This window comes from Pipistrellus hanaki (assembly GCF_964339955.1).
Source record: "Pipistrellus hanaki genome assembly, chromosome: 2".
NCBI lineage: Eukaryota > Metazoa > Chordata > Mammalia > Chiroptera > Vespertilionidae > Pipistrellus > Pipistrellus hanaki.
In genome coordinates this window covers 42,410,404-42,437,212 of record NC_140504.1, presented here as the reverse complement: position 1 = coordinate 42,437,212, position 26,809 = coordinate 42,410,404, and the positions used below count along the sequence as shown (strand labels likewise).

General features: G+C 41.2%; 1 protein-coding gene across 5 annotated transcripts in view; it reads right to left on the bottom strand.

Moving 5' to 3' along the window:
- The window catches only part of LPP (LIM domain containing preferred translocation partner in lipoma), a 636,317-nt gene that overhangs the window by 558,944 nt on the left and 50,564 nt on the right, over positions 1 to 26,809 (bottom strand). For 3 of the 5 annotated variants that reach the window (XM_084871808.1, XM_084871810.1, XM_084871809.1), the window contains exons 2-3: positions 24,395 to 24,519; positions 8,763 to 8,880 (exon numbers count right to left, since the gene is read on the bottom strand). The gene's annotated coding sequence lies outside the window, so the exon portion shown is untranslated. Of the gene's footprint in view, positions 1 to 8,762; positions 8,881 to 20,262; positions 20,485 to 24,394; positions 24,520 to 26,809 lie in introns of those variants that run through there. The other 2 variants (XM_084871811.1, XM_084871812.1) reach the window with 2 other exon arrangements.

Here is a 26,809-nt window from a genome sequence, read left to right as displayed (position 1 = left end):
AGTTCAGTATGTTTTAGACTTTCTGATGGCTCAAAAATTCTGTGTCTAATTATCAAATTCCTACTGCCAAGTGATCTGCCCCCTCCCGCTTAGTTTGTTCATGTCAACCTCTCTCTCTCTCCCTCTCTCTCTCTCTCTCTCTCTCTCTCTCTCTCTCTCTCTCTCTCTCTCTCTGTCTTACACACACACACACACACACACACACACACACACTTACCTTCTCCAGACCACCACCTTGGAAGGTTGGAAGGCAAGCTGCAAGCAATCCCTATCCACATTACCCATCACTTTTACTCTGCTTGAGATTTGACACCAAAAAAATTTAAATTAGTTTATGAGATAAAAATGAGATACACATACACCACTTATACACAGACCTCACCTTGAGATTAGATCCTCAATGCATTCCAGCAGCCTCTCCATCATCCAGGACACAGAGGCAGGCATCTGCCAGGGTCCCAGCTGCTCAAGTCCAATGGCCACTCTTACTCCCTGAGACCTTGAACAAGTCATTTTATCTCTCTGGACCTCAGTTGCTCTAACCATAAAACAAAGTGTTTGAGATAAAATGAATGTCAAAGTATCTACCAATTACAACTTCCCACTCTAGAGCTTTGAAATGTCATTAGAAATCAAAGCAAAAAATTACCAAAGCCCTCTATCTCATATTGGTGTTTAACTACAGGGTCCCAGATAATGGAAGTGACTTTTTGCATGATCTTTCACAACAAATAATAAAAGCACATTAATAGGGGCAAATACTTCTAATTTGTATTTGTTTATTTGTTTATTTCCAGGCTAAAGAGGTTGCAGGCAGCACCTGCCAGTAGTTCTGGAGAGTCCATGATGTCCCCCCCATCTTTTTTTTTTTTTTTCACAATGGGCCAGAAGTTCAGAAACTATAAAGATGAAAGTAGGAAACCACACATTAGAAATATGAAGCCTGAAATATTGAGAAAATAATTTAGGGAAATAATATCACATCCCTCTTTAAAACCGTTAAGTTATTAAGAAGGACTCACATAAAGTAAAAATTAGATTGAGCACAGAAAAGGCTGATTTGCCTAGGATCCCTTTCAGCCGTGTCATCATGTTTCTATTTGTTGCCCTCAACTGACATGGTTGGCCATTTGTTTTGTTTTAAATAAAATGGGGAAGCAACAGATATATTAAATTCATCTGCAAAAAAAGCCCTCATATTTGCATGTGGAAAACAAATAACTGGGTGCCTGAATGGGTGATTAGGCGTGCAATTGCCCATCTGCACCCAGGGCTCCAGCCTCCCTGCAGGTGTGCTATCTCCATTATGGAAGGCAGAGGGCACATAGGAGGGAAACCAGTACCCTCCGAAACTGGACCTGCTCTGATCTGACCCCCAACACTCTCCAAGCCTCCCATCCACTGCCTCTGCATCTTAAAGCTAAAAACAAGGAATACCTTATGTCATCCTTTTGTCAAATTTCTGGGGATTCTTTAGTTGCAAAGGCCTTCCCACCACCACCCCCCCCTAAGCATCTTCAATGTGTACTCAACAAATATTTACTGCTGCAACTATTTTTATGAGCATGGGTAATCTCCTCTCTCATACCATTCACCATAGCCACTGCATTGCCACCACACTGGCCGCCTCACTTTCCTGGAATTTACCCAGTATGCTTCAGCCTCAGGGCCTTTGCAATATCTTTCTCTCAGCCTAAAAAATCCTCCTTCCTCCTATCTCAGGTTCACTGCCTCATTTCATTCAGGTTCTTGCTCAAGTGCACTCTTCTCAATAAGACCTTCTCAGACCAATGAATTTAAATCTGTGTCCTCCCTATCCTCTGTGGCTTTAACCTGCTTTGTTCTTCTGAAAATAGGTTACAATCTAAACATTATATATTTACTCATATATATGAAGGTTTGCTTGATTCTGTTCAAGATTCTATTCCTACAGTTGGTGCTCAATAAACAGTTGTTAATGAGTCATCATTATCATTTGTAAACCATTACACTAGGCACCCAGACAAGCTTAATGCTCTTAAGAAGCTTCTACAATCTAGTGGAAGAGGAAGACTAAAAGTCTGTTTATACAGCAGAGCACGGTGACATAAATGTTCTAGGATGCTTACACAAAGCACTCTGATGGTAGAGAAAAAGCAAGTCGTTGACTATAGTCATTGACTATAGGATTGAGGGCAGCCAACAGACAGAATTCTCTGGAAGTATCTTTTTTAAAAGCAAAGAAATCATCCTCAAAAATACATCCAGTACAAAAACATCCTCAGCTAGCCTCCTTTCCTTTATCAATAATGCTAAATGGGACAAAAGATTGCCCAAGATAAGTCAGCATTTATGTGTGCCAAGACCATGGAGAAAGGAAGAGTCACTTTCACCCATAAAGCCTTCATTTAAAAAAGGAAATTATGTAAATGCACACAGAATACCCCCTCTGAAAATTTCAGACTCTGCAGTCAGGGAGGAACTTAAAGGACAAGCAGTCTAACTTCTTATTCCCTCTATAAGAAAATGTCAGTATCAGCCTCTACCTGCAAAGACAGAGTCTGTGTCCCCTTCCATGGCAGAGTCCTACTCTGCTCCTGCTTCCTCCATCCTCTTTCTCTCTTCTCCACTCTAACCACCTCCATTTTCTTTTTCATCACTCAAAGTGTTGTCTGCCATCCTAGACTACCACCCTCTTCCTTTCTCTCCTCTGTCTGTCTCTTCCACTGTTGCAGGACTTTTCTTTTTTTCTTTTTTTTCCCCAGCTGTGTTCTGCTGAGAGCTAAGCATTTTGTCTGGGTTAGGGGAGGAGCACAAAGTATCCAAAAATTCATGTGTTAACTCCATGAGCCCTAACCTAACCCAATAACATGCTGGTAGAGTCAATAACTTTGTGACCTTGACTTTAAAATGCCATCCTTGACATAACTTAGGACAGTGCAAATACTATAACTCTTTGGAAGCAAAGAAGACAAAGAGGGGAAAGGCATCTCTTGACCCAACTCCACCTCAAAAACATACAAATTTTGGGGAGCCTTGTGCATCCAATAGACTGTTACCCCTTTAGTACTATTTCTCAGCTTTTCAACTTCCACAGCCTGGCTTCATGAATAAATGTGAAATTAGAATATATAGTTTTTAACCATCTCTATATCTGAGAATTGGATTCTAGCCACTACTTGCTATGTGACCTTGGGCAAGATATTTAAAGTCAGCAAATCAAAGCATCCAATAAAGTAAAGCAAAAAGAGATCTCTAAATATCTAATCCAAAAATAGCCAAGAGACCTCTTGCTTGCCTCTACTCTCTCCTCCCTTCCCCACCCACAGCCATTATAAATATCGCTAAATGATCATGGATCTTTCTTACTCAGTTAGAATATAGCTTCAGAATCCTTCTCAACACAGCACCTCAAAGAGTCACTACTAAAATACTATATGGCCACATTAAATAAAATCCAACCACTCATCCGTCAGATAAAAGAATTTGAAACACAGATGGGCCATGATCTCCTCATATCTCAGAGTTAGGAGCAGAACCATAGCTACAAAGGCTCCTTCCCACTCCTAACCCCCTAGTCTACTAAGTTAAGTCTCCTCTTCCAATGCTGATGTTCTGTGACTATTCCTTGGAGTGGTGAAAGGGAGCTTGTTATTGTATGAAATTGTAAAATAGACAGATAAAGGGTTTCTAAGAAGAGGTAGAAGTTTGAAAAAAGGTGTGGAGGTAGTTGGACATTGGAGCTGGCCTGAAGAAGTTTGCTATCTACAGGAACCAGGGCACTGTGTCCATTTTTAGCAGAAGAAAATTCAGGTTCAGGGAAGCATTTCCAGTAGAAGGAGCAGCATGAGCAAAGGAATGGTGAGGACTGCCATGTGCTGAAAGAACCCCATAGACTGCTGAGCAGAGAGCAGTGGCCATCCCAGAGGCCACAGACAGAGGGAGGAGAAGGGGAATGAAGATGATGACAACATAAGATTAGAAGAATCAACCGAAGTCTTTGTGGTGTTTTAAATACTAATTTTTTTAAATTGATTTAAAGCCTCAAGAATAATAATTGGGAAAAGAAGGTAAGAGAGAAGTGGAGGAAACTAAAAATTACATCTCCATTCTCAATGGAGACAAAAAAAAGTCCTTGCTATAAAATGTATTACAGGAACACTTTCATTATGTAAAAGCCTATTTTGTTTTCATGTCATTCTTAGATTACATCATAAAGTGACTACAGCCATCTTGTACCGTATAATAAATAAATCACTAGCTTAATTCTAGAACAAGCCAGAGCCCTAGACTTAAGAGGAAAATATTAGATCATTTTTAATAACTGATATAACTCAAGCCAGTCACCATTGAAGCAGAGTGAGATGATGTCATCCTAAAGAAATCCAAAGAGAAGCCAAGGCAGGTCAGTCTTGGGCAGGTCCCAGAGAAGCTTCCACTTAGAAAAGAACAAGAGGCTGATGGAAGCTGAATGGGACTCATCCTATGGACTAGACCACTTCGTCATGAAAACCAACACTTATTTTTCAAGGAGAGATGCCCAAGAGGCCTTCCTCATAAGACATCATGTATGAATATTTTATTCCTAGTACTATTTTCTCAAATACCAGAAAACATGAGCATATTATGATGTCTGTATTCATGACTTGGGAGCAAAACTGTACATGTTAAGGCTTTTAATTACTCAGGAAAACATGAAATCAGGGTGACATATGCAAATGCTGCAGGTCTAGTCCAAGCTAAGGGGACAGTGTAGAGTAGAGACTTGGAGATAATGGTCTAACAGAGATAAAAACTGAAGGGATTTTTAGCAGGTACAAACTATGAAGGAGACCAAAAACTTAACATTTAATGGTCACCAACTGCATACAGGCAGGGATTACGTCGGAAATCCATTCCTATGCACATAACTCAATTTTCACTGTAAGTTGGAACCCACTTACATAAGCAACTACATCACTTACATAGAGCACATACACAGCAGTAATGAAGTGAAACAGTAAAATAAACCAAAGAAAACCACGCCTATTTTGTACTCTCTACTATATATATATATATATATATATATATATATATATATATATATATATATAAATGTTTCTATTAGAATTTTAAATGGAGTTTCATCCAAAAGTCTTCAAGTGCAATTGATTTCGCAATGTGCCAAGTTCATTCAGTGGCTCCATGGAACTCCTACACCCACCTTAGCACATGACCTAGGCAGCTCCTAAGCTGGCCCCATATAAATGCACCCCTGCTACTCATACCCTTGTGCACTCACTCCCCTTGAGTATGCGTGAGCTAGATTGACTGACTTGCTTCTAACAAATAGAATGAGGCAGAGAGAACAATGTGTCACTTCCAGGATTAGATTACAAAAGGCTTTGGCTTGCATGCCTTGCTCACTCACTCTGAGAGAAGCCAGTTGCCATGTTGAGAGCTGTCCTATGGGGAGGGCCACATGGCAAGAAACTGAAGGTGGCCTCCCAGCCAACTGTCAGTGACTGAGGCCCAAAGTCCAACAACCAGTGAATAACTGAATCCTGCCCAAAGTCCTATCAGTTTGGTATGCGTCACTCCACCTCCTTCCTCATTGAGCCTTCGAAGGAGACTGTAAGTCCAGCAGACACACAGACTGCAACCTCCTCCAAGAGACACCTTGAGGCACCCATCTAAGCTGCTCTGATTCGTAACACAGAAACTGTGAGATAATTTTTTGTTTTTATTTTAAGGTGCTAAGTTTGGGGTAATTTGTTATGCATCAATAGATAAAGAAGACAATAACCAAGTTTGAAATTATTTTAATGGCCCCTACCAACTCCATCACTTCTCATGAGGCCTGGGGAATAGAATATAAAAGATTCACTGTCAAAACTCTATAAAGGAACCTTTGTGCCCCAGAATGCAGATACATTTTCTAGTTTAGAAACACTGATGCGACCATGCTCTGGCCACATGGAGATGACCATGGAAATGTCAGTGCAGTTCAAAGTCAACAGACACATCCAGTTACAGTCCATTGATCAGAATGAACTAGAGCCTAGACCACACTTGCAAGATGAGAGACTCCTTCCTGCCCAGCTGTATTCTGCTACCCAATAAATCCATCCTTAGAATCTGCTCACCCTAGTGAGCCAAACTATGGCCACAGGCCCAACCTACTAACCCTCTGGACTTATGCCATAAGGCTCCATGGCTCACTGAGAAGTTCTGAGAGCAGATTTGCTCCTCCTGGAAACCTTTCCTAGTAGTCTCAATTATTTCCACTCTCCCAACCTTTCACCTAAGCCCCATGAGATCTGAGTCTATAAATCACTTACCTTGATTTCCCAAGCACCTAATATGAGGCCTAAAACATATGTGGTGATTCCTGAATGTGTGTTATAAACAATAGTTCTTTAAGATATATTTCACTCTTGTGTATATTTCTTTCTCTCTAACTAGGCTATAAGCTTTTTGAGGTCAGGGACTGTGCCTATTTCACTGTAATATCCTGAGGTTCATTGATTTCCAGACAAACATGGAGATCAGAGCAGAGAACAAGCATACTTGCTGTGAACATGGATAGATACTTGGTGGCTATCTACAAAGAAATTATGAGGTTCTCCATCCATTCAGCACTGGACCCTTCTTATTGCACAGTAACCTAATGAAAATTCCTCTGACCTCCACAGCCCTCCTCAAAGTACAAGTATCTGCACTGTGCTCAGGTCAGGAAAGAAGAATGTGAAATTAAAAGGCAGAAAGTAAGAAAGAGAGAGAAAGCTCTTCTTTTTACTTTCATGGACAGCAAACACCTCATACAAGACAACCTTGAGTTAGAGAAGAGCAAAGAGCCTCAGGAGCCTGAATGGATCCCTGCTCAGACCCAGCAAGTCCTTTTGCAATTTTTGAAGCAATAACATAGAAGCAGTGAAAGGTGACTAAGCATATGGTCACACATGCCCCAAAACCACCTGACCAAGTAATTGTAGGGAGCCAAGACATTCACCTCTGAAAGTCAAATGGAAGTGACCAATGTTTTGTTTCCGGCAGAGACTATTACCTGATTATTCTGAGAACCAAAGAGGAAATATTAAAACTAAAAGCCCGTGGCTACCATGAACAATTATACACTAGTATCAACAGAGGAAAATAATTTCCTTCCTGACTCCCACTGGGCCTGTCATGCCTGGAGCAGAAGGTGTGATTAGCTAATCAAAGAAAGCAAGAGCCAACTAGTTAGACTGTAGTTTCTAGGGTTTTTCTCAAGCATTGATGCTCCATCTCTGGTCTACCTCCTTCTACCTCCTACTGTCTAGAACAAAAATAAATATGGAAATTAATAATAATAATACACTATTTCATGTCAATGTCAACTACCTCATTGAGCAAGATTGCAGATCTAACTCCTTTTCAATACTGAGAACAAATCAGTGCCTATCCAACCTTGGTGATGATGGGGCTGCAGGGTTAGACAAAAGGACATACACTGAGCATGTCCTATGTACCAGGTAGGGTGCTGGGAATTACCTGCTAGATTATCTTATTTTTCTGTATGTTCAAGATGAGTCTTTAAACTAAAAAATTGAACAAATGTAATAACCCGTCATGTATGAGCCACACTTTATAGTTTGCAAAACAGGTTAGCATCTATCAACCCACTTGATCTAAACAAACATGAGAGGTAGACAGGAAAACGAAGGCAGAGGAACCTTGTTCTTTTAGGGTTGTACATCTAATCATTGTAAGACCTTCTGGTACCCCATCCCATCATATTTCTTGCCTTTTTATGAACTCACAAACTTTTTTTAAGCAATACTGGTCCCAAAAGCCTCTTTCTGTCCAGTCATTTCTTTACCCTCATAAAATCATGCAGTCCAGCCTCATCTGTGCTAGAATTCCTAAAATATTCCAACAGAGAACTGGCGAGTGTCTTAGGGACTACCCATAGGGAAAGGAATACTCACTGCCTTTGGATTTCTTCTTTCTCTCCATGAAAATGCACTGTGCACCAATTATGTGCCAGACATCCCACAAGACTCTGGGAAAACTCATGAACAAGAGATGCTTGCCTCAAGTCTCCCCACAGCCTAGGGTAGCCACAGTATTGACTCTGCCTACCACCCCTCTTTTCTAGACATGATGTTCTATTCTACCTTCTAAACACAGAGGAATTCCAAAACACAAAAGAGAGCTTACTTTACCTGGTTACCAGTACCCTTTCTGAATGTGCAACAGGATTCGAACCCAGACCCTATAACACATAGCGTTCAACCTTTTGCCTAAGCAAAGTTAGCCTCCCCTACCAGAACAGATTGTTGTGAAAATAAGATGAAATCACAGAAGAAGCACCACATAAAGCGATAAAAAGTAAAAAGGCACTCAATAATATTACTTTCTTTGATCACAAATGTCCATAACTGGTCATTGACATTTTCATTTTGGTCTTTCAATTTCAAGAACACTTTTGTCCATGCCAAAGGAGAAAGAAGGAAGCAATACAATTATCAGCCACCGGAAATCATCATTTCTCCAAATTTTATTCCAATCTCTCTTCATGCCAACTTCTAAGAGCTGAGTCCTGCCTTTTCTTTGCCACACATTTTATTAGCATTATTATATTCCATCCATTGCCAATAAAATTAACTTAAGGAAAAAAGAAAGAACATTTTGGTTCTTTTCTAGTTCTTAGTCCATGTTGATTATTAGTGTCATGCTTTCCTTAAATGGAAAACACTGATTTTTAAAACATGAACATTGATTATAAAAAGGAAAAGTCTTCTTTTCTGTATAGGACTCACCAATTGAGGAAGAAATCTCTTCCCTCCAATGAGTGCTCAGTTTAGGAAAAGCCTTCAACTGAGAATCAGGTGAGTGGATCCGTCTTCAATTCTGTTACTGAGCTTCAGTGATTCCCACCTATGGAAAATTGGAGAAGAAGGTTGCTCATGAATCTCTAGGACCTTACCAACTTTAGGAATTCTGGGTTTATGAACCCATTGACCAGGAAATAGTGAGAAGGATGTCAGTCTTAAAATCCACAAATCTAGTAGCTCACCTATATTCCTCCTAAGTTCCAGGCACTTGTATTTTACCTACTAATTTGTCACAGAATAGTGGAAAAAGAGAATGCCAGTCCCCCACTGTTCATCCTCAGCTCTCTTAGGAAAATAGCTTCATGGTAATATCACAGATAAAAGAGACAGATCAATTAGTTAGATACATGTTAGGTAGGCAAGAAACAAGTTAACAGCAAAATCTGAACAACAACAAATTTAAAAAACAAAACAAAACAAACAAAAAAAACACAAGAATATTAGTTTGGAGACACATTTCTAACTATAGGAGCTAATAAGCTCTCTGAACCTTGATTCCCCTGCCTGAAAAGTAAGAGCAAGTGAGTAGCAGAGAGCTAGACAATCTTGACACTTGCCAGGAAATCCTCATTACAGGTTTCAGTTAATTAAGAGCTATTACTATTTGCTAAGGATGATGCAATATATATTTCAACACACACAGATGCTGAAGCAGCTGGCTGTTTTAAATGTGTCTTTTATAAGATAGTAGAAAAACTACTAATCCTATTTTCATTATCATAATTTTAAATATCATTAAATCAATCTTATAATTGTTTCATATATATTTTCTCATTCCGTCTTCAGATCTATACTAATAAAAAGGTAATATGCTAATTAGACCAGGAGACTTTCCAGACATTCTTCCAGACAAAACCCTGGTGGTGGAGCTGAGGCAGAGGTGGTTAGGGGTGATCAGGCCGGGGGGGGGAGGAACAGTTGGGGGCAAGAAGGACAGCAGGTAGAGTGGTTAGGAGCGATCAAGCAGGCAGGCAGGTGAGCGGTTAGGAACCAGTGGTCCCAGATTGTGAGAGGGATGTCCAGATTGAAGAGGGTACAGGCTGTGCTGAGGGGCACTCCCACCCCCTGTGCACAAATTTTGTGCACTTGGCCACTAGTATCCATATAAGATCAAAGTTGTGGAATCTTAATAAAATGACAGGAGGAGAAGCTGGGGCCAGAGCAAGGAGGTGGCCACTACCGGATCCCACCATAACTGTCAGGCAGTCCAGGGCTCCAGTCCAGGGCTTGTTCCACTGGACCCAGTGACGGCCACTTTGACAGAGGGCAGGGAGACTCGTTGGGCAAAGAGACTTTCCATTGGTCATACAACATGCTTTGGAGCAAAATCCCAGAGTCCCATACTCAGGTCTCTGAACCCCTGCTTCAAAGCTCTCAGAGTACAGCCCGACAGCAGAAAGAATTAAGTAAGAAAATAGCCTAAGCAAGATGAGCCCAACACAGTAATGAGTTTCCTGAGAACCAGTGGTTTTTAAGAACATTAGAATTCTCAAAACCATTTCACTGAAATGAGAGAAAGGCCTAATTTCAAATTTGCTGAGGAATGAAGAATAGGAGGCCAGTACTGGACCTGTGGACAGCATGGTCATACAGAAAACAAAAGACAGCCTCCACCCACAAGACCCAGGAAACCTAAGCTTCTCCTTGTAAGAGGAGATACAAATCAGAGCAGTTTCTACAACTGCCAGGAGGGGTGTCTTCTAAACTTCCATGAAAGGCAAGGCTCTCTAACCTTGGTCCTCAGGCAACCTCTCACACACTTGCCAGCTTCCCTCAATGCACAAATGAAAGTGGCCTCCCTTTTCCATAGTCAACTTCTCTTTTAATATTTTTTTTTCTTTTTCATAAGGAGAACAAGCAGCTTTGCTGAAGAGCTGTGAAATGATTGAAGTTCCCATGCAAACAAACCATTAACAGAGTTCAAATGCAATTTAAATTACCAGTTGTTAAAGCGCTCCTCAATTTTGTGGTAAGTTTCCAAGGAGAATTACATGCTATATACTATTTAATTGGTTGTTTTCTATTTTTTAGCATCCATTTATCCCCTTACCACCCTTATATTTCAGAAGTGTCTATAAAAGCTTCCCTTTAAAAAATTATATATTGTTGAATAGATTAAATCTAAAGATTGAAAAGCATCAGAGAAACAGCTGCAGAATTATGCAGCTAAGCAAAATTGATAGTTTTGACACCATTAATCATGCATAAATTTTAAATCTTAGGTGTTATCTTGTAGTACCATCATTTTTTACAGATGATGACACTGAGACCTCTAACAGGAAAAGGAAGGGTTGACTCAAAGTCCTCTCAACTCCGTGCCTCCTTTTCCCACCACCACATGGTTGAAGGAAATGATGGGAAATACTCAATGAATTTTTCACCCATAAAAGAAAATACAAAGGCCTCTTCAAACACTCCTGACCTCAAAAGCAGAGGTGGACAAAGGCAAATATCTTCCCAAAAAGGAGAAAAAGGAAGTAATGGCTGATGAATGAGTGTATTCAAAAGATTTCAAAATGACCAGATTCTTTGAAGGAAAAGTCAAGACACTCCTCTAGCTTCATTAATCAAGTATGAGACATTGAGATAGCCAATGCCCACTGCTTATCCAGCCTGGAATGAGGGCCTGCCCTTGGAGTGATAGGATAAAAGATCAACAAAGTCAAGGCAGGCCTTGTCACATCTGTAGATAGAAAGAATTTCTGGAGGTCATTATAAGTACAGGATGAAGTTCAAAGCTTGATATTGGATTTGTGTCAGTTCTGCTCTCTCTAAACTCGAGCTTCCCTATCTGCAAAACAGGGCTAATACCCATCAGGGAGATTGTAATCGTGTCCTGGGATTCCATATCCAGCATGCACAGCATGGAGCCGGCACAAAGTCTGCATTAGAACATTGACTGCTGTAGTTGCTATAATGTCTCAAAGCATATGATTCTGCCATTCTAACTATATGAACTATAACTGAATTTTACAAGCTACATATGTTCCCTAACTGTGTTAGATGCCATATATCCCCTGACTATAAATTCATTTCTTTTTCATTTAAGAAAATAAAATAAAACAAGTGCATGAAAACAAACATCTAAGCATTTTTCTTCAAAAGAAGACTTTGGAGAACTATTTAAAAATGTCCTTCAAACCCAGTTTATGAACTGTACAGCAGAAAAATAAATGTCCAGAACCTCATGTAACTTGCCTGCCAACATTATGAGAAAGATTTCCCAATTATCCATTGGGGGAACTAAGATCAGGGACATCAGGCAAGGTTTCAGGACTAGGAAACATGAAAGGCAGGAATTGAACCCTCCTCTTTGAAGGGTAGAAAATGGTAAAGTCATGACTTGAACCCTGGTCTTCTAAAGCTCCATGACACAGGTTTTAATACTTTGCACTTACAACCTTACTAGGTGCAGCTATTCTACTAAATATACCTTAAAAATCTACCTAAAAAATAAAATAAAATAAAATAAAATAAAATAAAATAAAATAAAATAAAACTCTTCTGCTTTTTTCACATTTCAAGGAGGAGCTTTGGGATAAAAAAAGTAAAAGCTTAACTTTCAAACTAAAAAATTTTTAAAAAATAAAAAAGTTAATTTTAGAAGCAGATAGATCCCTCCTGAATTCTACCTTCCTGTTATGTTCTTAAATGAAATAAGCTCAGAGCCCTGACTCTTAGCAGACATCTGTCCAGTATATGGGAAACAGGCCTGAGAAAGGTTACCAATGTACTAATATCAGGCCAATTCAAAGAAATAATTCAAATAAGTGGGCTCACAATCAAACAAATCACCAATAACTATAGTATGAGCTTCTGAACACCACTCAGTGTCATGTGCCCAGCATTCAGAGGTGCACAAAACAGATATCTGCTCGCACATCTTGTCCTTAGGAAGGCACAGTGCATGGACCTAGCAGGTGTAGGCAGTTAGGCATGCATTGAGCTCTCGAAGAGCTCATAACCTCACTGGAGACCTGCTTGAATATGTACAATAGAAAGAAAAGCGTGCAAAGCACAAGTACACGCAATGTCTTTTGGAGGGTCTGGAAGAGCTCTGCAGATGACTTCTAAACTGAGCCTGAACACCCAAGAGGATTTCCACGTATGAGGGGGAGGAAATAGGCCCAGGGAACACAATGTGCTAAGTCCTTGAGGAGGATGAGTTCAGGGAGTTCTTGGGGAAAGTGACTAATCTGATGAGGCCAGTGGCAGTACACGTGGAGGGATGCAGTGGGACACGAGGATGGAAAGGAATGTTGCGGGCAGAACATGGAGGACCTGTGTGCCAGGCTAAAATATTTGGATCTTGAGACTCATGGGTATGGCGTTTTAAAAAATGACTCAAGAGAAAGTTAAATGGTAGGACTATCTTTTTAAGAATGGAACCACGTTCCATGATCAGCGCTCAAGCATAGAAATGGCAGAGTGTTTAAAGGAGCTTCCTCTGAAAAGCCCAACTCACAGAGAAGTCAGAAGAGTAGGTGGCTCTCAGAGTCCCAAACCCACAACTCCATGGACCCTTTCCTCTCATCTAGAAGTCTCCCCCATGGAAGACCCAGGAAAGAAACTAAGTATCATGTTCCAAGAAGGATTTCCACTCTATCTAGAGACTTAGGGAAATGCCAGCACTGCCCAACTTGGAAAATGGGAAAAATAGGCTGAACACAGGCTCTAGCCTCTTTCCTGTCACTGAAGTGGCAGGAGCCAGAGGCCTAACCAGCAAGTACTGTGTGTGTCCAAAGCTCGATACCTCAAAGCTTCCAGCCAGTCCTGGCACTATGTGACTGGAACCTTTCACTCATGCCACCAGTTAAGTTGCATGGAACCCCTTCCCTTAAAGGAGTTTTTGTAACAGATCCTATATGTTAAAGACACAGGCAAGATGTGATTCCCTTCCTGCCCTTCAGAAACTTCTATTCTGGAAGGAGATAAAATATCAACAGAGTAGATGGCAAGTGCCTTAGAGGAAGCACAGATAACAATATAATCCTCATCACAATTCTATGACTTGGTGTGATTATTTATACCCATTTGACAGATGAGCAAACTTAGGCTCAATCAGGTTAACTACCCTGATAGATCAATCAGGTTAACTACCTTGGGAAGCATCACAGCCAAAATGTGAATCCAGATTCTATTCTCATAAGCACTCTAGAGATTCTCTATTGCCTCAGAGCCCATTGTGCAGTGAACTAGCAGAAGAGAGAACTGACAGATCACTTTCAGTGTGGGGCTTGTGGATGGTGGGGAGTATGGATGGTGAGGAGCAGATGATCAGGCATTACTTCAGTCAGAAAGTATGATCTGTGCAGAAGTTTACAGGAGCAGCTGGGAGTCTATCATTTAAGTAAGAGAGGTTCTCTCTAGCTAAAGGAACAGCATATGCTAAACCATGACAGTGAGAAAATGCAGGGCATTGTGAGGAAGGGCAGGGAATGTGGCTGACTTAAGGATGAGTGAGGGAGAGCATCAAGGAAGTTCATGATCTGGATATGATGGGCTCTGGGTTCCAGGGTCAGGAGTTTCTATTTAATGCAAAAAAAAAAAAAAATAGTAGGAAAATGTTATAAATCACAAAATAAATGTAGAGTCAGCGATGTAAAGCTAAATATATTAGGAAAATAGTGTTTCAAAGCAGAACTGTGGTGTGGCTCCAGCTTTACTTAGGATTCTGGGCTCCTGAGCCAAGTTATACAGTAACTTTTCAGAACCTGGGCCAAAATCAAGAACAGTAGGCCTTCAGATCCTCCCAGGTCAAAGGACTAAGGGACACTATTCCCTGGCAATGACTTTGGGACTTAGGACTTCTATACCTATTTTGTAGAACCTAATCTTCTTGAGAAGAGTCTCTTCACTCACTAAAGGAATCCCATGCCCAGGCTGGAGCGTAGGTATCCCTCATTGGAGAGCAGAGCATAGAGAACAAAATCAAAAGACCTGCACTTGATTCTTGGAATCTCCATAAATTAACTAGAAAAGCCCTTTTAATAAGGCATAGTTTCCTCATTTGTAAAATGGAAATGATCAAACTTATAGAGCTAGTGAAGGTTAACAATTTACTCATGAGATCAAATATAAAAATTTGTGTTTCTACGTGCAGGCTAACATGTTAAGAACAGGCGCTAACCCTGAAAGCCACTGTGTTGATAGGGGTAAGAGAAAACTAGTCTCATCGTCCTGGTGAAGATCTATATCTGGAGTTGTCGACAATTTTTCCCCCTGTTGAAAATTGAGCTGTATTCCCCAGGTAAATCATTACATCTTTTGTGCCAAATTGTTTTCATCTTTTAAATGACCCAGTAATCCCACTTTGGGCAATATACAACAGGGAATAATCCAAAAGGAAAAAAGAAGGCAATTTGTTCGTAGATGCTATTCATAGTGCTATTTCTAGCTCTTTATATATCCCTCTATTACAGCACTTATCTCACTGTGCTGTAATTATCCACTCCCCTTCCAAACGCCTCCAAATTATCTTTGAATCAATCCCCGGCACCTAGCACAATGACTGGCATACAGTAAGAACTCAATAAATGTTTGTTGACTAAATGAATGAAAGAAAATTTTTAAAGAAATTCAAATGAGCAAACACAAAACACTGTTTTTAAGAGATAAAATTAAGAATCTTTAAAGAAAAACTGGTATCTATAGATGGCAAACTATTTGAAGAGGAGTGTGTGAAGAAGCCTCAGGAGTGAATTTCAGATTATTTAATTTGTAATCTCTGAGCATCTCCAGGCTTAGGCTGAGTATAGTGCAAGGTTAACAAGAGACACCCAGGGGCATGAGGTTACATGGTGGTCAGAACACAGGGCCCTATCTTGGATTCTCACTACCTTACGTTGACTGAATCGCCTAATTTCTCTGAGACCAGTTTATCCACTGAGCACTTACTGGAAACCCCAGCATATTAAAAGGAATTATACAGAGCAGGCAAGGGCCAGACAGCAAGTGTAAATGCACATGTAAATGAAAGAGGAGGGCTGGGGGATGCCCTTGGATGGGGGTCCTCAAGCCAAAGTGGGGCTTTGAAGCCCTAGTTCTTCTGGGCTCCTACTAAGCCTTCCAGCCCATCTTACAGGTTGGTTGGTCCAAGACTCCTCACAGGGGAGTTCACTGGAGGCAGGAATCTCTACAAGAACAGAGGACACATCAAGGAAAAACACCAAGTTAAATATGGCCCATAAAGTCAACATCACTCTGAATATCCCGTATTCTTGGTGGGAAAGAATGCTTTGTACAAATACCCAGGGAGAGCAAAGGAAGCGGCCTGTTCTACAGGGCTTATTCTGGGGCATTCCAGCAGCTCTCAGCCAACAAGTCAGAGGCAGGAAGCCACTGCCCTCCATTCACTGGCCAGATGCTCAAGGTTAGAAACCAAAGCAGGGAGCACAGACTCCTTAGTCCAGATCAGCTTCAAGTCTGTGTGGCCCTCATTATATATGTTTTCCAGTCCATCAGGGTCTCCCAGAACCCTGACCATTGAGCTTGACACTTCTCAGAAGGATACTGCACTTGACATCTTGAAGACAGTCCCTCCAAACATGGCATGAACCCATCCCCTTCTCTCTGGCCCCACTTCTATCACCCTAATAAAAATAACTGGATGATTGATTGCAAGAGTCTCCTACTTCTACTCTTGCCCCCACCCTGAAATCTATTTCCCCCTACAGCAGCCAGAATGATGCTGGTAAACATGATTAGATGCTTCCATCACACTTAGATACAGGTCCCAACCTCCGTTCTAGTTTACTAACACCTACCAGCCCCTCTCCTCTCTTATCTCAGCCTTTTTCTCCTGCAGCCCACTATCTCCTAGCTCACTGGGCTCCTTGGTTCCTCAAACACAAACCCATTCTCACTCCAAGATCCTTTCCTTGACTGAGCCCTTTGCCTACAATGCTGTTCCCCTAACTTTTACTGCACTGGTTCCTTGTCACTCAGATCTTAGCTTAAATAATCACCTCCCAGAATCCTTCCTCCACTCCTTCAGTCAAAGCACCCAGGGTGAATCTTCCTAAGTGTTCCTTATCATTCTCTCCTATTTATGTTCATTTATTATCTGCCTCCTCCACATACCCCTACTGTAATGCAAGCACACAAATCAGTGTTTCTAGTGTCTTTTTCTTCACTCTAAACTCAAGTGCTGGCTCAGCGCCCAGAACAGTACAAGGCACACAAGTGGGATCCAATAGAGATTTAATAAAACTAGACAAATGCATGCCATGGATGAAAGAAATCTTACAGACCGCTGAAGGGAAAGTAGCCCAGGCCTGTGGCTAACACCCTGGGTAAGGAGAAAGGTATGTATCATGAATGCTTGCACTCTGTAGCTGTAGGCATGTGGATAAGTTTTTTCACTTCTCTAGACCTTACATTTCTCAAGCAAACCAGGGATGACAGCACCTGCCTTATGGGAGTGCTGGAAGAATTGAAAGAGATAAATCATGTAGAATGCCCAGCATAAAGGTTAGCACAGAAGAAATGTTCACTGTCATCTAGCCAACAATCCCACTTTCCAGGTAGGAAAACTGAGATTCAGAAAGGAAGGAGCAAGAATCACTGCCGGAGTTAGACACTAAGTGAGCAGTAGAGCCAGGTCAGAAACTCACATCTTTTCTATCCACAAATCAGCTGTTCCTCTGACATAATTACAAAACTTGATATCATGTCACTGGTTTACATAATTTTACCTTGTTTCAGAAAGAACCTAAAGTACCTGAAAAAGATACACATAGTTCATATCTTTTTTTTTTAAGTGAAAATCTAGGGGATGGAAACATAAGATGAAAAAAGGGGACAAGAAATAGGAGCCATAAGTCTTATTCTATTTGTTACAAGCAGGTTTCAGATTTGGTCCTTAGATTCCCAGAAACCAATACAAAACCAGAAAATACCTGGGGAGATTCCTTTAGAACACCTGGCTATTGAAATGTCACAGGAATGTGTGAAAAGGTGCCACTCTCCAGTTGAGAACCCATTATCTGCTTCCTCCTGACCACAAGCACTCTGAAGTCACACTGCTGGGTTCAAATCTCAGTCCCACTACTGAAGGCATGACCTTGGGCAATCTACTTAACTCCTCAAAGCCTTGGGTCTTCCTTTATAAATGGAGGTTAAAAAAAAAAATACAGTACCTATGTAAGTGTATAAAAAATGAGGTATATACATACAAGGGAATATTATATATCCTTTAAAAAGAAGGAAATTCTGACACATGCTACAATATGAACCTTAAGTAAATTATTCTGAGTGAAATAAGTCAGTTCATGAAAGGATCAGCACTTAATGATTCCACTTATATGAGATGCCTAGCATAGTCAAACTCAGAGAAAGAAAAGGTAGAAGGGTGGTTACCAGGGGGTGGCAGGAGGAAAGAATGAGTAGTTTATGTTTCAATGGGTGCCGAGTCCCAGGTTTTCAAGATGAAAAGTGCTCTAGAGATATTGGTTGCATAACATGTGACAGTACTTAACACCACTGAGCTGTACACTTAAAACAGTTAAGATGTAAATGCTACATTATGTGTATTTTACCAATATTAAAAATAAAATAAAAATTAAAGCATATACTCATAGGTAGCTGTAGTATTGACTACCTATATGATTTAGGTAAAGTGTTTAGCACCAAGCTTGGCACCAGGCAGCAAGCAATTTATATCAATTCTTATTAAGAGGAGTAGCATTCACATTGGTACTACCAGCTCTAACCTTGTAGTACCCTGTCCATCAGCACTACAGCAGGAAAATATCCCAAGCCTTCATGCTTTAAGGCAGCCTCTTTCCATGTGTAAGGTCACTAATCCCCACCCAGCCACAGGCTATTGAGGAAAAGACAGGTTGCATATAGGTACCTGAGGGATCTGCTCAAATCCTGCCTGTCCAAGGTTTCAGAGTATCTTAGAAAACTGCTCTCCCTATTTTCAATGCTGACCAGAACAAACGTAGGTCTCACAACACTTCCCTTGCTCTATTAAAATCTGCCGCACAATGCCACTAGCATCAAAGTGCTTCACCAAAACACATCTCCATCATCTTCCCTGAATGGGAGCAAGCCCTCACCCCCACCCTAAGTTGATCGGGAACTGAACTGATCACAAAGAATTACTCATTATGGCACCTGGTGCACTGTATTGGGCCGATGCCCTCTTGATCTCTGTTGAATGCTGCCACTGCTACAAAGAAGGCTAAAAGTGTGTGTGTGTGTGTGTGTGTGTGTGTGTGTGTGTGTGTGCACGCGCGCGCGCGTCTAAAATCTATTCAGAATCGGAGTACACTTTTAAATGTGAGGGAATAACACTTCAGAATTCTCGCAGTTTCAAGAATAGCGGTAGAGGCTTAGATGGAAAGCACTGTTCGACTTCTTTCAAGGTCAGTTCACAATTTCCACTGCCACTGATAAAACTGAAATAAAGGGCTCCACTACTTAGTTCTGCCTTTTGGACAAGCTATCATTCTCTTTCAGAAACGAAAAAGATATAGGCAGCAAAGCAGATCAGAAGGTAGCAGCTCACATTCAAACAGCATTCACATAATCAAAAGCAGAGAAAGATAAGTAGAAACCCAAGAGCTGGGGGGGGGGGGGGGGGAAGTAAAATTGAAAGAAGAAAAAAAATTCTGGTACCTAAGCCCATGTAACTGAAAGATATCTGAACTGGGAGAATATGGTCTATTTTCACTAATTAGATCAGTAAACATGGGCAATTCTGGCATCTCTGCACCCCAATATCCTCATCTGCAAAATGGGCATGTTCTCAGCCTTTGCTTGGAGGAACAGCTTATGTGCAGTGGGAGGAAGAAAGAACAGAGTGAGAAGATCTGTGTTCTAATCCTAGCTAATTAGCCATGTACCTGCAAGGCAAAAGAGCTGTGCATTTTGGGCCTCCATGCCCAATATCATGCTGTAAAAATGAGACAAATCAACTAAATAATCTCTAAGTGTCCTTCCATCTCAGACAGTCCATCAAAAACATACAAATGTCCTGCAAATCAGATATTTTTCCAGACTGTAGATGCTGTGCAGATGCTACATAAGTCCAACCATAGCCCTGCTTTTCAAGCTAAAACTATCCCTGCCCAAGTATCCCCAATCATCCCTTCTGGCTTGTTGCTTTAACTCTAGAAATCAGACAGACATCACTCCAAAATTACCTTTCTACCCAATTCAAGTTAGGCCTCAGGTGGGAAAAAAAAATCTCTAAATTTTCTAAACACAAATAGAATTTTTTCTCAAGCAGAGCCTCGTTCTAAATCCCACTGTGAGGAGTACTCCCCTGGGAAAGCAGCTGTCCACACCCCAAATTAAAGCAACAGTGCTCCCAGTAAAATTCCCATCACCGGGCAAGTGAGCCAGTTGTCAGGGCTATAAACCCAGGGTCTGGGAGCAGAAATGCCATTCGCTCCGGCAATAATGATATACTCACAGGCAGCTGGCCCTCCGCTGGCTCTTACTCCCTCTCACACACCAGGAGTCCTGTTGCAAGGAGATGATCCCAAGGCCAGAGGGGAACAGCACTGAGACATTCTCTTCTCAGCTTCCAGGACAAGGGGCAAAGGAATGGAGGGGAGGGATGGAGGAGGGGTGGGGGAGGGGAGAGACTTGGTTTCTGGAAACAAGAATTCAAGTCCTGCTTCTACTAAACCCTGAGTCACCTCCTTCTCTTCCAATAGATCAGTGTGGTGGGTAAACATTTCCATATATGGGGAAGCAGGCTAGAGGATCTCAGAAAAATCACCCTTCTGTCCTCTGGCACTTGAAGAGCATACCCCACTTAAGACAGAATTCCTTAGTCGGAGTAAATGATTAACTCCAAAAGAAGTGGAGTCTAAACTGTTCTGCATGCTCCCCCACCCAAACAAGGGAGGGACTAGTTTAAAAGTCTGTAAGCTCACTTTAGGGATGGGGTCATGGGAGAATACAAGTACATTTATAAAGTCATTCTATTAATTCAGGGTAAGGGGAGGTATCTGGAGGGATTCACCTGAAGAGGTCACCAAGAATCCATCTACAGATATTTTAATGACAAGTAAGTCTAAAACAATCCCTACTCTCTTGGGCAGAGAATCCTCCTGGGAACTTATTTTTGTGTAAGTTCTTCATAGGATGGATAGCAGGTGGGAAGACCCAGAACAAAACCAGACTTTCAGGGTTCAGGGAGTGTGGGTCCGGAATAAGAGTGTGGAATGCCCCATTTAACTTGTAAGGTTAATTCTAATCTAATGTTCCTGAGTAATGTTCAATGACTAAATTGGACCAGTGAAGTCAGTCAGGAATGAATGTGATCTAAAATAACTCGAGACTAATTTAGAGGAGGAGAAAGGAAAGAGAAAAGAAATACTGGGGGAAACAGCGGGATGGGTAAAAAGGGGTCTGCTCAGCGAAAGGAATCCATATCTTGGCTTTCTAGTGATTCTATTTCTTAGCATGATTTTGTTCCACTATTGGCTCTAAAGGCTTGTGTAGGTCTGATGAGCCATTTTTTCAGAATTACCGCCCACTTCCTAGCTTTTGGGCCTGCACCGTGAAGCTACTTGTTCTCATCCTAGGAAAATCTTCTAGCTATAAACAGCATTAGTCAGGGAGCAAGGGGACCCAAACCCTAAACCCAGATCAGTCACTTCTTAAAATCTGGGGAAAATCAGTTCTCCTCTTCTACCTTATATGGTCTCACCTACAAACTGGGTAGCTATGGCAAGATTGTCCAACTATGAGCTCTAAAGCAGCTTCTACTTGGTCTAGACAAATAGTCTTGACATATTTATGTTGATTACTTGTTTTTGCAAGCATGTCTCAAGTGCCTGAAAGATTGCAGACATTTCTTATTTGTTGCATGTTGAATAAATGGACACAAAAGTAAGTGACTGTTAAATGAGATAAGAAAACAGGATCAGAGAACCTTCCAACACATGCCAGAACCAGAAATCAGCACAGAAGTCTCACCACTGCCGTATGCCCAAGAGGTCCCAGAGGCAGGTATGAAGAGGATAATGAGATGATCCTCATTTGTTATGCAGAAGACTAGACCAGCCATCAAACCTAGTGGTTCTATAGAAAGATTGTCATCCTGTGAGGATCTCAAAGTCCCCTCCAGTATTGCCACAGGAACATTTTAACAGAAGAAACAGATATTCCATGAAAAATAGCTGCCCATGGATGGCTTGGGAATTCTAAAAATCAAGGACCAAGAAGAGAGCTACTGGGATAGGAATGAAAACCAGAATGATAGAGTCTCTACCATCCATTTTGTAAATAGCAAATAGAGATCAGTTTCCACATCCACAAAGGAGCCCTTCCTTCCTTAATGCATGTGTGCCTCTCTCCTCTCGACCACTGACAGCCAGTGGGTCTTGGATCTCACAAGGAGAAGACCATAAAGGCCATTGAGCTGATGCTCCTCTCCCCAGTTAATGAATCCCTGTGGTCTCTAGTGAGGTGTGGACCATCTTTTACACAACACCTCCTGCAGCTGCCAATTCTGTCTTTCCAATAAAAAGTTCTTCCTTATATAGAAACAAAATGCGACTCCCTATGAAGCTATCTAAGGCCTCATCCCTCACTTACTCTGGCTGTTTCCAGACCATATCTCACTACTAGCTCTTACTGCATCTGTTGCCAACTTGAAATCCATCCTTCTGGGGTTTTCCAGTAATTGTTACCATTTTACATAAATATTATGCTGGCCTTATGGATTCACAAGATGTACCCTACCAAATCCCAGTCATTGAAAAATGGGAGAAGTTAGGCCTTCCAGGCTAGTTCCTCACTACCTCTACCTCATCACCATGCCACATTCCTGTCCTCCATGAACAAAGTTCCCCACTCCTGCTCTCCAGTTCTGCCAAATCTAAAACTATCTCCAAGATGCAAGACTGTTCCAAGGAACATGAAAAGAAAGCTCTGTAGAAAAAGAGCATCTTCCCAACTCAAGTGCTCTCAGTGGCCTGCAGGGAGGACAGTAGGGTCAATCTGCCCATCGTGGACCTGGGAGTTTGTTTGTGACCCCTGACAACCCCAGCATCATTCTAAACCATGTTGTCTTCACAAAAGGGCGGGAGATTTTTTTTTTTTTTTTCTGTCACAGTTCATGGCAGATTTAAGGTACAAGTAGGAACAATGCCTCACTTTGGAAGCACGCACGCTTTATGGGTTAATAACTGCTTTCCCAGGTAGTCTCATTTAATCCCTCTAGCAGTTACCCCTGGAGGGAGTCTTCTACCTAATTTAGTTATAGGGAAACTGTCGCACAGAGGTGTTAAGTATATTCCCAAGGTCACAGCAAGAGTACGTTCCAAAAAGAACACTGGTTTAGGGATTAGACTGTTCAAGATTCCAGGTGCACTTCTGGTAGCTGTACAATCTCTGTAAACAACAGTTCAACTTTCACTAACCTTGGTTTCTACACCTGAAAATTGGAGATTAACACAGACCCTCTGTCTACCTCTCAGGGCAGTTATGAGGATCAAATGAGATAAAGTGAGTGAAAGCCCTCTGGAGAGTGGGAAGGCGGTACTAAGTATAAGGGATCATTGTGTGATTACTTGTAAATGACTGTGCATTCCATTACAAATTCAAAAAGCAGTGAGGTCATTCTCAAGACAAAGAAACATTAAGGCTCTGGAATTACAGGGCAGTAATCTGATGTTCTGCAGGTTATGCCTATACACTACTCCCTCTTGCAGCTGAAGGTCAGCAGTAACTGTCAAGTTTCCAACTGCCAAGATATACAAATCTACAGGAATGCTCAAGACAAATGTTCCCTTTTTAAGCTATAAGCAAATAAGTGCCAAGCCCAAAGGAAGTAATAGAGATGGACATTTGGGAGACCCCTGAGAGTCTCAGTTCCGGAAACATGACCTGCAGTGTTTTCCTTGGAGAAGTTGTTAGAAACACAGGCTACAGTCTCTCTGCAATATGCCCATGAGGAAATAAGCATGCAGTAAGGAACTACCAACCAGAGTGCATTGAGGGAGCTCCCAAGCATGAATTCAAGGGAACAGGATATTTCAAGTTACAGATACAAAAGATAACTTTTAACCCATTAAAAACCTCCCCAGCTCAGCTGGTGTGGCTCAGTGGTTGAGCACCGACCTATGAACTGGGAGGTTGAGGTTCGATTCCCAGGCCAGGGCACATCACAGGTTTTGGGCTAGACCTCCAGGAGGGGGCAACTGATCAATGATTATTTCATCATTAATATTTCTATCTCTTCCTTCCCCCTCTGAAATCAATAAAAATATTAAATAAATTTTTTAAAACCTCCCAGCTTGCCGAAACCGGTTTGGCTCAGTAGATAGAGCAACAGCCTGTAGACTGAAGGGTCCCGAGTTCAATTCTGGTCAAGGGCATGTACCTGGGTTGGGGGCAGTGGGAAGTGTGCAGGAGGCAGCTGATCGATGATTCTCTCTTATTGATGTTTCTAACTCTCTATCCCTCTCCTTTCCTCTCTGTAAAAAAACAATAAAATATATATTTTTAAAAAAAAAAAAAAACCCTCCCAGCCACTCCTTAAAATTTGAGACATAATCTTAAGGCAGGGAAGAGGCCCATTTACATACCAGAGGTCCTGTTGCAGGTCACCTGGGGGCCAGAGGGCACCCGAGAAGATCTGAGAGTTCAAGGACTGGTCTGGCTTCTCTCAGTCCTCTTCCAACACGCTAGTCATCAGGATTCTCTTCAATTTCTGCAAAGATCCAAGTCATCAATGTCATTATAGAGGGGCTGAATTTTCCCCAGAAAGCCATTCCTAAGGCAGTTGAACACACAGCTCAATAATGATTGTTTTCTTCTTTGCATTTTGTCATCTGTTTCCTATACTGAACACTGGAAAAAAGCACTGACTAAAATTAATTTGTGACACAGATGTGTGGACACTAATGGCAAAGGTGGACAGTCGGGTGCAAACAGAGATAACGCAGAAAGATCAACTGACGCCCATACCATAATTGTTGCGAGCCAAGGTTTTAGAGTCATTTTTGTTTTTGTTTTTTAACACTATTAGAGTATATTTCTAGAAGTAGAGTGGTGTGTTTTGTTTGTTTGTTTGTTTTTGAGACACAAAATTCTAATTACACCATTGATAAGTTTTAAAAAAAAAAATAGACTGGCTCCTCACTGCCAAATACTAATAATAACATAATAACTAAAAATTAATGAGTGTTTATTCTGGGCTGAGCATTGTACTAAGCAGGTTGCATAGATTATGCTATTTAATCCCATCAACAATCCAGTAAGCTGACCAGTCTCATTTTTACATTACAGATGAGAAAGGAAGACTTAAAGGAAAAGTAAACTGGCCAATTCCAGAGAGAGTACGTAGAAAGGCCAGAATTAACTAACTCACAGGGCAAACAACTCTTAACCTTTCCCATTGCCCGGCTATTGTCTCTATTTCATTTATTGGATATGAAATCATCCTCATGTAACTATCACCCATTATAATCATATATAACAAACATAACCATGTCCAAGAACGTTTGACAAAAGTCCTTATTTGTTTCTGTCTCCTCACCAGATCCGTGACATCAGAAACCCTGCCTGTATTCCCGGCACTGTGTACACAATGAACATTCAATAATCACAGGTATTCAGTTAGACAATGTGTTTGAAGGTTGGGCCAGGAAACTAATCTCAGTGAGGTTTCCAAGGTCCAAAGGGAAGACATAGCCAAGCTGAAAGATTCAGGTCAAGTATCGTGCACATGGAGTAACCTGAAACTTCTGATGGAAGCTTCTCAGAGGCTGCCTGACCCTTGAACCTGCAGTCAGGTGCTCCCAAGGCCTCAGAGTGAGGTGCACAGAAAGCACATCTCCTTGAAAAAGAGGAAAAGTTCTGGGACCCCTTGCAACTGTGACTTTTACCAAGCCACTTTCATTGTAATAAAAAGATGAAGGCTAGAACAATAAGTTTCAAACTTTCCCAAACAACAGAGCTTTCCTTTTCAATGATAAGCTTTGCAGAAGCTCAGTTTGTAAATAACAGCAGGACTGCTCAGCCTGAGCTCCAAAAGTCCCCTTCCCTGCTATTCTCTCATCATTTGTCATCCCCCCACCCATCACCCAGCTGGACCCCAAAGCCACTCCTGGAGTCTCCCAGGCTTACAACTTGTCTCTAGGACCTCTGAAATCCATGGCCATTTGGGCTTCCAAGAATGTCCACCATCACAGTCAAGAGTGTATAGAGGTATAGAAAGTGAGTTTGAGAAAACTGCTGATCCAGATAATTGTATTAGATGTGACATCCTACCTCCCAGCTTCCACATGGGTGATAGTTAAACAAGAATGATTTCATCTCCAATAAATGAAGGCTTGAAAACCTCCAGCCTTCTGAGGTCTTCATAACATCTTCTGGCTCTGATCCCTATACCCTCCAAGGTCTGAGACATACCTCTGTAATAAGCAGCTCTGCATTTTTATCAGTGAGGTGGGCAATATGTAACGTAACAGGGAAGAACGAATTCTCAAACTAGAAAACTTGGATTATAGTCTATTTAGGAACTGTTCTCACAAGCAAGTTATTTAAAATCTCAGTTGTTTTGGGGTTTTGTTGTTGTTGTTTTGGTTTTTTTGGTTTTTGTTTTTTGGTTTTTTGGTTTTGTTTTTGTTTTTGTCTATAAATGGGAAATAATATTGCTATTAACCAAATGAGGTTTTTATGAGAATTACGTTATGGAATATGTGTATACACAAGCTGCTTAGCAGAATGCTACAGTAAATACTGTGTTATAATTGCTCCATCTATAAATGTATCTAAGTCCACAAATGGAAAAGAATGTAGCACTGTGTCCAGGCGGAAGGAGATGCTCAATAAGTGACAGAGGCCCATCTCGTTCCTTGCATGCTCTCATGGACATTTTCAACTTGAACAAACCTAGACAGCTATAAATAGCCAGAAGGACGGACATATTTTGTGTCCCAAATTACCTATAACTCCTCTTTAAAAATCTTACAACTGGATCTCTGAAATTCATGGCC